Here is a 13,895-nt window from a genome sequence, read left to right as displayed (position 1 = left end):
GCCTAGAGGCCCCCCCCTTCCGAGCTTCAAGCCCGGGCCTAGAGGCCCTCAATCCTGGGCCTAGAGGCCCTCAATCCTGGGCCTAGAGGCCCCCCCCCCCCCGAGCCTCAATCCTGGGCCTAGAGGCCCTCAATCCTGAGCCTAGAGGCCCTCAATCCTGGGCCTAGAGGCCCTCAATCCTGAGCCTAGAGGCCCTCAATCCTAGGCCTAGAGGCCCTCAATCCTGGGCCTAGAGGCCCCCCCCCCCCCCCCCCGAGCCTCAATCCTGGGCCTAGAGGCCCTCAATCCTGAGCCTAGAGGCCCTCAATCCTGGGCCTAGAGGCCCTCAATCCTGGGCCTAGAGGCCCTCAATCCTGGGCCTAGAGGCCCCCCCCCCCCCCGAGCCTCAATCCTGGGCCTAGAGGCCCTCAATCCTGAGCCTAGAGGCCCTCAATCCTGGGCCTAGAGGCCCTCAATCCTGGGCCTAGAGGCCCCCCCCCCCGAGCCTCAATCCTGGGCCTAGAGGCCCTCAATCCTGGGACCTAGAGGCCCCCCCCCCGAGCCTCAATCCTGGGCCTAGAGGCCCTCAATCCTAGACCTAGAGGCCCCCTCCGAGCCTCAATCCTGCGCCTAGAGGCCCCTTCCCCCCCTCACCACCACCCACCACCACCCACCACCCACCCACCCCAACCACCACCACCACCCACCCACCACCACCCACCACCACCCACCCACCCCACCCCAACCACCACCACCCACCGCCCTCGCCCCACCTCCCTCACGGCATCAGCCCGGCGAGCCTCAGAGCCGCGTTGACGTTGCCCACGAGCCGCCCGGCGAACCTCCGAAGCGAAGCGTCGCGCAGCAGGGCCGAGCGTGGCAGGGCCGGCTGCTCGGCCCGCCGGTAGTGGTGCATGCGGGCCAGGCGCCCGTCCACCATCACGGTGGAGCCCCGCTGCCGGAGGGCGGCGTGCACCGAGGCACTGGCCACGGCGCGGGGGTCCACCAGCAGCTTGACGGGGTTGAAGGAGCCCGCGGGGAGCGGCGGTTCCCGCCACGCCATCCGGGTGATGTCCCAGCCGGGCACGGCGAAGGATGATGAGGATGAGGATGAGGAGGATGAGGAGGATGATGATGAGGATGAGGATGAGGAGGAGTTTGAGGAGCCCCAGCCCTCGTAGGCGCTGGGGCCGTCGGCCGCCGAGTACGGGAAGACGTGGCTCTCGAAGACGTACACGGCGACGGACGTGTCCGTGTCGAAGTCGTCGAAGTCGTCGCCGCCTGTAGACCCATCGGCGAGTCCGCCACCGGCGACGCCGCCGCTTGTAGACCCATCGGCGAGTCCTCCGCCGCCTGTAGACCCATCGGCGAGTCCGCCGGCGACGCCGCCGCTTGTAGACCCATCGGCGAGTCTGCCGCCGCCTGTAGACCCATCGGCGAGTCTGCCGCCGCCTGTAGACCCATCGGCGAGTCCGCCACCGGCGACGCCGCCGCCTGTAGACCCATCGGCGAGTCCGCCACCGGCGACGCCGCCGCCTGTAGACCCATCGGCGGCGTCTCCAGCGGCGGCAGCGGCGCGCTCGCGCCGAACGCGGCCCAGCAGGCAGGCCCAGTCGTCGCAGCCGCCGCTCGGCACGATCACCTCGTCGGCGTCGGTGAGCACGACGAAGCGGGCGTCGCTCGCCCGCCGGTGGACGCAGTCGTTGATCGCGGCCACCTGCCCGTGGTAGTGCAGCTGCCCGCCGTGCTCGGGGTGCCGCCAACCGGCGGAGGGCGTGAGGTGGCGCCCGACGGGCCACGGCACGGCCTCCACGACCCCGAGGGCGCCGTAGGCTGCGAGGAGTCTCGCGAGGTGCGGGCCGGGCCCGCTGACGTAGACGGTGACGAGGGTGGCGCCCAGCAAGCGCCACAGCTCCAGGGTCTGCGCGAACTGCAGCACGTTGTCGTAGCCGCCCCAGAGGGTCGTCACGCACACGGCAAAGTCGTGGCGGTAGCGGCGGCTCCGGCGGCGGTAGCCGGGGACCGGGGCGGCGCCGGGCCCCGGCGAGGCCCAGGGCGCGTTTCCGACCCGCGTGAAGGTGGCCGCCGCCACCTCGCCGGAGCCGCCCTCGGCCTGCAGCGCGGCGTAGCTCACGGGGCCGCACGCCGAGCCACGGCCACGGCCACGGCCACGGCCACCGCCGCCTTCGCCGACGTCGCCGCCGGCGATGGGCAGGTCGCAGCGGGCGAAGGCGAGGCCCCACGGGAAGCCGAAGTGGCTCTCGTGGATCGTCACCGTGGCCGGTACCGCGAGGGTGAAGGCCTCCTCATCCTCATCCTCCTCCTCCTCGTCACCTCCTCCTGCTCCTGCTCCTGCTCCTGCTCCTCCTCCTGCTCATCCTCCTCCTCGTCGCCTCCTGCTCCTGCTCCTGCTCCTGCTCCTCCTCCTCCTGCTCCTGCTCCTCCTCCTGCTCCTCCTCCTGCTCCTCCTCCTCCTGCTCCTCCTGCTCCTGCTCCTCCTCCTGCTCCTGCTCCTCCTCCTGCTCCTGCTCCTCCTCCTGCTCCTGCTCCTCCTCCTGCTCCTGCTCCTGCTCCTCGTCCTCCTCCTCCTCCGACGCCGGGGCAGCAGAGCAGGCAGCGGAGCGGGCCGAGCGCCTCGCGCTCCACCACGGCCAGGAAGCGCACGGCGCCCCCGGGCGCCTCGCGGTCGTCCCAGTAGGCCGACACGACCAGGGCCCGGGCGCCCGGCACCGGCTCGAAGGCCTCCGCCTGCACGGGGGGGCAGCCACCGACACCGACGCCGACGCCGACGCCGACGCCGACGCCGGGGGAGGGGGAGGGGGAGGGGGGCCGCGGCCGCCGGCAGCAGCCGCCGGGAGGTCGGGAGCCGGAGGGGCCGGGGGTTTGGAGCGACGCGTTGGCCGGGTGCTGCCCTTTGGGATCTCGCTGCCCCTGCCGCTGCCCCTGCCACTGCTGCTGCTGCTGCTGCCTCAGCGTGAAGTGGTAGGAGAGCAGGAAGGTGACGGACACGAGCGTGGCGAGGAGGAGGAGGAGGAGGGGGAGGGGGAGCCCCCTGGCGTGCTGAGGCCTCATCGCGGCAGGGCGGGGGCTGGCCCTCTTGCACGCCCAGCTCTCTCTCTCGCTCTCTCTCTCTCGCTCCTTCTCAAGCCCAGCTCTCTCTCTCACTCTCGCTCCTTCTCAAGCCCAGCTCTCTCTCTCACTCTCACTCACTCTCGCTCCTTCTCAAGCCCAGCTCTCTCTCTCACTCTCCTTCTCAAGCCCAGCTCTCTCTCTCTCTCTTGCTCACGCTCCTTCTCAAGCCCAGCTCTCTCTCTCACTCACGCTCCTTCTCAAGCCCAGCTCTCTCTCTCTCGCTCACTCACTCACGCTCCTTCTCAAGCCCAGCTCTCTCTCTCTCGCTCGCTCACTCTCAAGCCCAGCTCTCTCTCACTCTCTCGCTCACGCTCCTTCTCAAGCCCAGCTCTCTCTCTCTCGCTCCTTCTCAAGCCCAGCTCTCTCGCTCTCACTCTCGCTCCTTCTCAAGCCCAGCTCTCTCTCTCTCTCTCACTCTCTCTCAAGCCCAGCTCTCTCTCTCACTCTCTCTCTCTCACGCTCCTTCTCAAGCCCAGCTCTCTCTCTCACTCATGCTCCTTCTCAAGCCCAGCTCTCTCTCTCACTCACGCTCCTTCACGCGCTCCTTCTCAAGCCCAGCTCTCTCTCTCACTCACGCTCCTTCACGCGCTCCTTCTCAAGCCCAGCTCTCTCTCACTCGCTCCTTCTCAAGCCCAGCTCTCCCTCACTCTCGCTCACGCTCCTTCTCAAGCCCAGCTCTCTCTCACTCTCCCTCTCGCTCGCTCCTTCACACGCTCCTTCTCAAGCCCAGCTCTCTCTCTCTCACTCTCGCTCCTTCTCAAGCCCAGCTCTCTCGCTCTTGCTCCTTCTCAAGCCCAGCTCTCTCTCGCTCCTTCACACGCTCCTTCTCAAGCCCAGCTCTCTCTCACTCACGCTCCTTCTCAAGCCCAGCTCTCTCTCCCCGTGTCTCTCTCTCCCCGTGTCTCTCTCTCCCCGTGTGTCTCTCTCCCCGTGTCTCTCTCCCCGTGTCTCTGTCTCCCCGTGTCTCTCTCTCGCAGTGTCTCTCTCTCCCCGTGTCTCTCTCCCCGTGTCTCTCCGTGTCTCTCTCCCCCCGTGTCTCTCTCTCGGTCTCTGGAGTTCAGGTTAGAGGAGGTGTTTCAGGTGGTAGAGGAGGTAGTGGAGGTAGAGGAGGAGGAGGTGGTGTTTCAGGTGGTAGAGGAGGTAGAGGAGGTAGAGGAGGTAGAGGAGGTGGTAGTGGAGGAGGTAGTGGAGGTAGAGGAGGAGGTGGAGGTGTTTCAGGTGGTAGAGGAGGTAGTGGAGGTAGAGGAGGTAGAGGAGGAGTTTCAGGTGGTAGAGGAGGTAGTGGAGGTAGAGGAGGTAGAGGAGGAGGAGGTGTTTCAGGTGGTAGAGGAGGTAGAGGAGGTGGTGTTTCAGGTGGTAGAGGAGGTAGAGGAGGTAGAGGAGGAGGTGTTTCAGGTGGTAGAGGAGGTAGAGGAGGAGGTGGAGGTGTTTCAGGTGGTAGAGGAGGTAGAGGAGGAGGTAGTGGAGGTAGAGGAGGTAGAGGAGGAGGTAGTGGAGGTAGAGGCGGTAGAGGCGGTAGAGGAGGTAGTGTTTCAGGTGGTAGAGGAGGTTGATGACGTCGCTCTGGTGGGAGCGAAGGGCTCCTGAAAGACAGAAAGCAGACGGGACGGTGGTTACTGTACACCTCGTTACTGTACACACCGCCACTGTACGCGTGGTTACTGTACACACCGCCGCTGTACACACCGCTACTGTACACACTGTTCTACTGTACACACTGTTTCTACTGTACACGCTATTTTACTATCTATCTAGACACAACAACAACAACAACAACCGCCATTCGCCACTAAGTGGCGGTGACGTCACCACGACGCTTGTGCCAGGCTATGTGCACCCTGAGGCCACGTGAAGTGTCGAACGCCCGCTGGCAGGAGGTCACGGGGCAGACCCAGGTGCCACGGGTCGACTGACTGAGATGACTGAGATGACTGGCTGATGCACCACCTGTGCCCCCTACTGTGCCAACCCGCTGTCCTTTATCCACCCGGCGCTCCGCTCGTTGTTGTGAGCGTCGCTCCTCCGCCCTCCGTTGTTGTTGGAGGGCGACTGCCTCCAACTGCCCAGTAGCATCCTTCACGAGCCTCCTCCACAGAGGCCGATCTTGACACCGCTGGTACCGGTCATCGGCAAGTCCACTCAGCTCCACGTCCTCCTGTACCACATCACTCCATCTCTTCTCTAGCCCGTGCCGCGCCCGCTTAGCCCCCTCAATCCGGCCAAACAAAAGCTGTTTGGGCATGCGGTGGCTGAGCATGCGGGCTACATGCCCCAGCCATCGCAGCCTTGCCTGCCGGAGGAGCTCATCGATGGGACCTTGCCCAGATCTTTCAAGGATTTGTGAGCTCCTCACACAATCCAGTCTGGTTAAACCCAGGATGGATCGTAGGCAGGCCAGCCTAAATGTTTCTAACCGGCGAAGATGTTCCATTAGGGGGGTCCACGTTTCGCAAGCGTAGAGAAGGGAGGGAATGACCGTGGCCGAGAAGACCTGAAGCTTAGTGCGGAGCGACAGACCAGGTAGCTTCCACACAGCGTTACGCAACCGATGAAAAGATATTGCCGCTCGGAGTGAGACCTCTGCTGTTAAACTGGAGCCAGTCATAAGCACACTGCCCAGGTATGGGAAACTCTCCACTCTCTCCACAACTGCCCCATCACCGATTGGGAGTTGTGGGGGTGGAGTGTCCGATGGTACAAAATACCCAGGCAGGTGCTTAGTTTTGGTGGGGCTGATGGTAAGGCCCCACCTCTTAGTGGCACGCTCCAGTCTCAGCAGCAGCGTCTCCAACTCCTCCTCTGAATGAGCAGCTATTACCAAATCATCGGCATACATAACGTGGTTGAGCAATAGGGAGCCATCCCTTGACCGCACCCGGGCATCGATCAGCCTCCCATTATATCTGTACCAGATGGAGATTCCCCCGGTACAGCTATTGAAGGCTTCACGAACTATGTGGTCAAAATAGATGTTAAATAATGTGGGAGCCAGAGGACATCCCTGTCGCACCCCAAGGTGTACAGGGAATGGCTCTGACTCCCGGCCACGTAGTTTTACCCGGGCCCGCTCACCATCATGAAGGTCCACACACACAACAACAACAACCGCCATTCGCCACTAAGTGGCGGTGACGTCACCACGACGCTTGTGCCAGGCTATGTGCACCTTGAGGCTATCACGTGAAGTGTCGAACGCCCGCTGGCAGGAGGTCACGGGGCAGACCCAGCAGGTGCCACGGGTCGACTGACTGAGATGACTGGCTGATGCACCACCTGTGCCCCCTACTGTGCCAACCTGCTGTGCTTTAGCCACCCGGCGCTCCGCTCGTTGTTGTGAGCGTCGCTCCTCCGCCCTCCGTTGTTGTTGGAGGGCGACTGCCTCCAACTGCCCAGTAGCAGCGTCCTTCACGAGCCTCCTCCACAGAGGCCGATCTTGACACCACTGGTACCAGTCATCGGCAAGTCCACTCAGCTCCACGTCCTCCTGTACCACATCACTCCATCTCTTCTCTAGCCCGTGCCGCGCCCGCTTAGCCCCCTCAATCCGGCGAACAAAAGCTGTTTCGGCAGGCGGTGGCTGGGTATGCGGGCTACATGACCCAGCCATCGCAACCTTGCCTACCGGAGGAGCTCACCGATGGGACCTTGCCTAGATACACACACACACAGATACACACACTATACACTACACACTATACACACACACACTACACACACTAGACACACAGATACACACTATACACACACTACACTACACATACTAGACACACACACACACACTAGACACACACACTAGACACACACACTATACACACACACACTATACACACTAGACACACACACACACACTAGACACACACACACACACTAGACACACACACACTAGACACACACTAGACACACACACACTAGACACACACTAGACACACACACTAGACACACACACACTAGACACACACACACACTAGACACACACACACACTGGACACACACACACTAGACACAACAACAACAACCGCCATTCGCCACTAAGTGGCGGTGACGTCACCACGACGCTTGTGCCAGGCTATGTGCACCCTGAGGCCACGTGAAGTGTCGAACGCCCGCTGGCAGAAGGTCACGGGGCAGACCCAGGTGCCACGGGTCGACTGACTGAGATCACTGGCTGATGCACCACCTGTGCCCCCTACTGTGCCAACCTGCTGTGCTTTAGCCACCCGGCGCTCCGCTCGTTGTTGTGAGCGTCGCTCCTCCGCCCTCCGTTGTTGTTGGAGGGCGACTGCCTCCAACTGCCCAGTAGCGTCCTTCACGAGCCTCCTCCACAGAGGCCGATCTTGACACCGCTGGTACCCGTCATCGGCAAGTCCACTCAGCTCCACGTCCTCCTGTACCACGTCACTCCATCTCTTCTCTAGTCCGTGCCGTGCCCGCTTAGCCCCCTCAATCCGGCCGAACAAAAGCTGTTTCGGCATGCGGTGGCTGGGCATGCGGGCTACATGACCCAGCCATCGCAGCCTTGCCTGCCGAAGGAGCTCGCCGATGGGACCCTAACCAGATCTTTCAAGGATTTGTGAGCTCCTCACACAATCCAGCCTGGTTAAACCCAGGATGGATCGTAGGCAGGCCAGCCTAAATGTTTCTAACCGGCGAAGATGTTCCATTAGGGGGGTCCACGTTTCGCAAGCGTAGAGAAGGGAGGGAATGACCGTGGCCGAGAAGACCTGAAGCTTAGTGCGGAGCGACAGACCAGGTAGCTTCCACACAGCGTTACGCAACCGATGAAAAGATATTGCCGCTCGACTGATTCGGAGTGAGACCTCTGCTGTTAAACTGGAGCCAGTCATAAGCACACTGCCCAGGTATGGGAAACTCTCCACTCTCTCCACAACTGCCCCATCACCGATTGGGAGTTGTGGGGGTGGAGTGTCCGATGGTACAAAATACCCAGGCAGGTGCTTAGTTTTGGTGGGGCTGATGGTAAGGCCCCACCTCTTAGTGGCACGCTCCAGTCTCAGCAGCAGCGTCTCCAACTCCTCCTCTGAATGAGCAGCTATGACCAAATCATCAGCATACATAACGTGGTTGAGCAATAGGGAGCCATCCCTTGACCGCACCCGGGCGTCGATCAGCCTCCCATTATATCTGTACCATATGGAGATTCCCCCGGTACAGCTATTGAAGGCTTCACGAACTATGTGGTCAAAATAGATGTTAAATAATGTGGGAGCCAGAGGACATCCCTGTCGCACCCCAAGGTGTACAGGGAATGGCTCTGACTCCCGGCCACGTAGTTTTACCCGGGCCCGCTCACCATCATGAAGGTGCACACACACAACAACAACAACCGCCATTCGCCACTAAGTGGCGGTGACGTCACCACGACGCTTGTGCCAGGCTATGTGCACCCTGAGGCTATCACGTGAAGTGTTGAATGCCCGCTGGCAGGAGGTCACGGGGCAGACCCAGCAGGTGCCACGGATCGACTGACTGAGATGACTGGCTGATGCACCACCTGTGCCCCCTACTGTGCCAACCTGCTGTGCTTTAGCCACCCGGCGCTCCGCTCGTTGTTGTGAGCGTCGCTCCTCCGTTGTTGTTGGAGGGCGACTGCCTCCAACTGCCCAGTAGCAGCGTCCTTCACGAGCCTCCTCCACAGAGGCTGATCTTGACACCGCTGGTACCAGTCATCGGCAAGTCCACTCAGCTCCACGTCCTCCTGTACCACATCACTCCATCTCATCTCTAGCCCGTGCCGCGCCCGCTTAGACCCCTCAATCCGGCCGAACAAAAGCTGTTTCGGCATGCGGTGGCTGGGCATGCGGGCTACATGACCCAGCCATCGCAACCTTGCCTACCGGAGGAGCTCACCGATGGGACCTTGCCCAGATACACACACACACAGATACACACACCATACACTACACACTATACACACACACACCCTACACACACACTAGACACACAGATACACACTATACACACACTACACTACACATACTAGACACACACTAGACACACACACTATACACACTAGACACACACACACACACTAGACACACACACACACTAGACACACACACACACTAGACACACACTAGACACACACACACACTAGACACACACTAGACACACACACACTAGACACACACACACACTAGACACACACACACTAGACACACACACACTAGACACACACACACTAGACACACACACACTAGACACACACACACACTAGACACACACACACTAGACACACACACACACTAGACACACACACACACACTAGACACAACAACCGCCATTCGCCACTAAGTGGCAGTGACGTCACCACGACGCTTGTGCCAGGCTATGTGCACCCTGAGGCCACGTGAAGTGTCGAACGCCCGCTGGCAGGAAGTCACGGGGCAGACCCAGGTGCCACGGGTCGACTGACTGAGATGACTGGCTGATGCACCACCTGTGCCCCCTACTGTGCCAACCTGCTGTGCTTTAGCCACCCGGCGCTCTGCTCGTTGTTGTGAGCGTCGCTCCTCCGCCCTCCGTTGTTGTTGGAGGGCGACTACCTCCAACTGCCCAGTAGCGTCCTTCACGAGCCTCCTCCACAGAGGCCGATCTTGACACCGCTGGTACCCGTCATCGGCAAGTCCACTCAGCTCCACGTCCTCCTGTACCACGTCACTCCATCTCTTCTCTAGCCCGTGCCGCGCCCGCTTAGCCCCCTCAATCCGGCCGAACAAAAGCTGTTTCGGCATGCGGTGGCTGGGCATGCGGGCTACATGACCCAGCCATCGCAGCCTTGCCTGCCGGAGGAGCTCACCGATGGGACCCTAACCAGATCTTTCAAGGATTTGTGAGCTCCTCACACAATCCAGCCTGGTTAAACCCAGGATGGATCGTAGGCAGGCCAGCCTAAATGTTTCTAACCGGCGAAGATGTTCCAAGCTTAGTGCGGAGCGACAGACCAGGTAGCTTCCACACAGCGTTACGCAACCGATGAAAAGATATTGCCGCTCGACTGATTCGGAGTGAGACCTCTGCTGTTAAACTGGAGCCAGTCATAAGCACACTGCCCAGGTATGGGAAACTCTCCACTCTCTCCACAACTGCCCCATCACCGATTGGGAGTTGTGGGGGTGGAGTGTCCGATGGTACAAAATACCCAGGCAGGTGCTTAGTTTTGGTGGGGCTGATGGTAAGGCCCCACCTCTTAGTGGCACGCTCCAGTCTCAGCAGCAGCGTCTCCAACTCCTCCTCTGAATGAGCAGCTATGACCAAATCATCAGCATACATAACGTGGTTGAGCAATAGGGAGCCATCCCTTGACCGCACCCGGGCGTCGATCAGCCTCCCATTATATTTGTACCAGATGGAGATTCCCCCGGTACAGCTATTGAAGGCTTCACGAACTATGTGGTCAAAATAGATGTTAAATAATGTGGGAGCCAGAGGACATCCCTGTCGCACCCCAAGGTGTACAGGGAATGGCTCTGACTCCCGGCCACGTAGTTTTACCCGGGCCCGCTCACCATCATGAAGGTCCACACACACAACAACAACAACCGCCATTCGCCACTAAGTGGCGGTGACGTCACCACGACGCTTGTGCCAGGCTATGTGCACCCTGAGGCTATCACGTGAAGTGTTGAACGCCCGCTGGCAGGAGGTCACGGGGCAGACCCAGCAGGTGCCACGGGTCGACTGACTGAGATGACTGGCTGATGCACCACCTGTGCCCCCTACTGTGCCAACCTGCTGTGATTTAGCCACCCGGCGCTCCGCTCGTTGTTGTGAGCGTCGCTCCTCCGCCCTCCGTTGTTGTTGGAGGGCGACTGCCTCCAACTGCCCAGTAGCAGCGTCCTTCACGAGCCTCCTCCACAGAGGCCGATCTTGACACCGCTGGTACCCGTCAACGGCAAGTCCACTCAGCTCCACGTCCTCCTGTACCACGTCACTCCATCTCTTCTCTAGCCCGTGCCGCGCCCGCTTAGCCCCCTCAATCCGGCCGAACAAAAGCTGTTTCGGCATGCGGTGGCTGGGCATGCGGGCTACATGACCCAGCCATCGCAGCCTTGCCTGCCGGAGGAGCTCACCGATGGGACCCTAACCAGATCTTTCAAGGATTTGTGAGCTCCTCACACAATCCAGCCTGGTTAAACCCAGGATGGATCGTAGGCAGGCCAGCCTAAATGTTTCTAACCGGCGAAGATGTTCCATTAGGGGGTCCACGTTTCGCAAGCGTAGAGAAGGGACGGAATGACCGTGGCCGAGAAAACCTGAAGCTTAGTGCGGAGCGACAGACCAGGTAGCTTCCACACAGCGTTACGCAACCGATGAAAAGATATTGCCGCTCGACTGATTCGGAGTGAGACCTCTGCTGTTAAACTGGAGCCAGTCATAAGCACACTGCCCAGGTATGGGAAACTCTCCACTCTCTCCACAACTGCCCCATCACCGATTGGGAGTTGTGGGGGTGGAGTGTCCGATGGTACAAAATACCCAGGCAGGTGCTTAGTTTTGGTGGGGCTGATGGTAAGGCCCCACCTCTTAGTGGCACGCTCCAGTCTCAGCAGCAGCGTCTCCAACTCCTCCTCTGAATGAGCAGCTATGACCAAATCATCAGCATACATAACGTGGTTGAGCAATAGGGAGCCATCCCTTGACCGCACCCGGGCGTCGATCAGCCTCCCATTATATTTGTACCAGATGGAGATTCCCCCGGTACAGCTATTGAAGGCTTCACGAACTATGTGGTCAAAATAGATGTTAAATAATGTGGGAGCCAGAGGACATCCCTGTCGCACCCCAAGGTGTACAGGGAATGGCTCTGACTCCCGGCCACGTAGTTTTACCCGGGCCCGCTCACCATCATGAAGGTCCACACACACAACAACAACAACCGCCATTCGCCACTAAGTGGCGGTGACGTCACCACGACGCTTGTGCCAGGCTATGTGCACCCTGAGGCTATCACGTGAAGTGTTGAACGCCCGCTGGCAGGAGGTCACGGGGCAGACCCAGCAGGTGCCACGGGTCGACTGACTGAGATGACTGGCTGATGCACCACCTGTGCCCCCTACTGTGCCAACCTGCTGTGATTTAGCCACCCGGCGCTCCGCTCGTTGTTGTGAGCGTCGCTCCTCCGCCCTCCGTTGTTGTTGGAGGGCGACTGCCTCCAACTGCCCAGTAGCAGCGTCCTTCACGAGCCTCCTCCACAGAGGCCGATCTTGACACCACTGGTACCAGTCATCGGCAAGTCCACTCAGCTCCACGTCCTCCTGTACCACATCACTCCATCTCATCTCTAGCCCGTGCCGCGCCCGCTTAGCCCCCTCAATCCGGCCGAACAAAAGCTGTTTCGGCAGGCGGTGGCTGGGCATGCGGGCTACATGACCCATCCATCGCAACCTTGCCTACCGGAGGAGCTCACCGATGGGACCTTGCCCAGATACACACACACACAGATACACACACTATACACTACACACTATACACTATACACACACACACTACACACACACTAGACACACAGATACACACTATACACACATTACACTAAACATACTAGACACACACACACACTAGACACACACACACACACTAGACACACACACTAGACACACACACTATACACACACACACACTATACACACTAGACACACACACACACACTAGACACACACACACACACTAGACACACACACACACTAGACACACACACACACTAGACACACACACTAGATACACACACACTAGACACACACACACACTAGACACACACACACACTAGACACACACTAGACACACACACACACTAGACACACACACTAGACACACACACACTAGACACACACACACTAGACACACACACACACTAGACACACACACACACTAGACACACACACACTAGACACACACACACTAGACACACACACACACTAGACACACACACACACTAGACACACACACACTAGACACAACAACAACAACAACCGCCATTCGCCACTAAGTGGCGGTGACGTCACCACGACGCTTGTGCCAGGCTATGTGCACCCTGAGGCCACGTGAAGTGTCGAACGCCCGCTGGCAGGAGGTCACGGGGCAGACCCAGGTGCCACGGGTCGACTGACTGAGATGACTGAGATGACTGGCTGATGCACCACCTGTGCCCCCTACTGTGCCAACCTGCTGTGCTTTAGCCACCCGGCGCTCCGCTCGTTGTTGTGAGCGTCGCTCCTCCGCCCTCCGTTGTTGTTGGAGGGCGACTGCCTCCAACTGCCCAGTAGCGTCCTTCACGAGCCTCCTCCACAGAGGCCGATCTTGACACCACTGGTACCAGTCATCGGCAAGTCCACTCAGCTCCACGTCCTCCTGTACCACATCACTCCATCTCATCTCTAGCCCGTGCCGCGCCCGCTTAGCCCCCTCAATCCGGCCGAACAAAAGCTGTTTCGGCATGCGGTGGCTGGGCATGCGGGCTACATGACCCAGCCATCGCAGCCTTGCCTGCCGGAGGAGCTCACCGATGGGACCCTAACCAGATCTTTCAAGGATTTGTGAGCTCCTCACACAATCCAGCCTGGTTAAACCCAGGATGGATCGTAGGCAGGCCAGCCTAAATGTTTCTAACCGGCGAAGATGTTCCATTAGGGGGGTCCACGTTTCGCAAGCGTAGAGAAGGGAGGGAATGACCGTGGCCGAGAAGACCTGAAGCTTAGTGCGGAGCGACAGACCAGGTAGCTTCCACACAGCGTTACGCAACCGATGAAAAGATATTGCCGCTCGAC

The sequence above is a fragment of the Petromyzon marinus genome (assembly GCF_048934315.1).
Source record: "Petromyzon marinus isolate PM22_M1 ecotype Great Lakes invasive population chromosome 85 unlocalized genomic scaffold, UKy_Petmar_22M1.pri1.0 chr85_unloc.2, whole genome shotgun sequence".
Taxonomy (NCBI): Eukaryota; Metazoa; Chordata; class Hyperoartia; order Petromyzontiformes; family Petromyzontidae; genus Petromyzon; species Petromyzon marinus.
This window is presented reverse-complemented; position numbering follows the sequence as displayed.